Source organism: Tupaia chinensis, unplaced genomic scaffold (genome assembly GCF_000334495.1).
Source record: "Tupaia chinensis unplaced genomic scaffold, TupChi_1.0 Scaffold000049_1, whole genome shotgun sequence".
Classification (NCBI taxonomy): domain Eukaryota; kingdom Metazoa; phylum Chordata; class Mammalia; order Scandentia; family Tupaiidae; genus Tupaia; species Tupaia belangeri.
In genome coordinates this window covers 317,015-318,017 of record NW_006159507.1, presented here as the reverse complement: position 1 = coordinate 318,017, position 1,003 = coordinate 317,015, and positions in this window count along the sequence as shown.

The following is a 1,003-nucleotide window of genomic DNA, read 5'->3' as shown; positions in this document are numbered from 1 at the left end:
GCTCTTCCTGGGTAATTAGCCAAGGGTGGATTTGCCGAGGGACATTTTTTGGATCAAGATGAAATGCTAGAAATAAGTCTTAGGACTCCCAGTGACAGCAGAGGGAGAAAGAGGAGGCGACGTGGAAGGCCCAGGCTGTGCAGAGAGGAAATGGTTCCCAGAGTCACGGAATTGGTGGCATCTACACTCAGTCTGGGAGCCCCAGCGAGCTCTCTATAGACTGGAAGGCACAGCTCTGACCCCTCCCCTGCCCCACACCGGCCTGGCCTGCACATCCTGCCGGTGCCCCTGCACCAGCCTGCCCCGGCGTTCCTACTGTCCACGCTCGCCGGGCTCTGGGCTGCTTGCCACTTAGTGGTCCACATGAGCCTGTGCTCTTAAATCCCGCAGTGGCTCCCCATTTCCTGGAAATCTCCCAGGATCTTCCGTGATCCTCCCTGCCCTCCTCCACGATCTCGTCTCTTGTCAGACTCCTGGCATGCTCCCCTCTGCCCGTTCCGTTCCTGCCACTCCGGGCTTACTGCTGTTCACTGCACATCCCGAGCACACACCTCTCAGGGCCTGCATGCACGGCTCCTTCGGCCTGGAATGATCTTGCCCTGGCCCTGCCATTCCGGAGATACCTTGACATTCGGGAGATACTGGCCATTTGGGAGCCAACCAAAAATGTAGCTGTCTGGTCTGAAGTAACATCCCTACTGTTATGGATTGAGTTGGTCCCTACCAGCACCAAATATATAATATATTGGGTTGGGGGAAAGTCATGACACATTTTTACGTAGAAAAAATATATCATGGAACCAGCAGTTAGCGTAATGGCTATGTCACTGGACTCCCATGTAGTCGACCGCGGTTCCCAGACCTGGTGACTTAAAACTCACACCGGGTGCGTGTGCGTGCGTGCCCAAGATCCCGAGAGGAGAATGGAGGAGAAGGGATTGCGGCGTGGCCATCCCCCCTGGGGGGTGATTTCTCGCTTTCTGTCTCTATGTCTCTCTCTGTC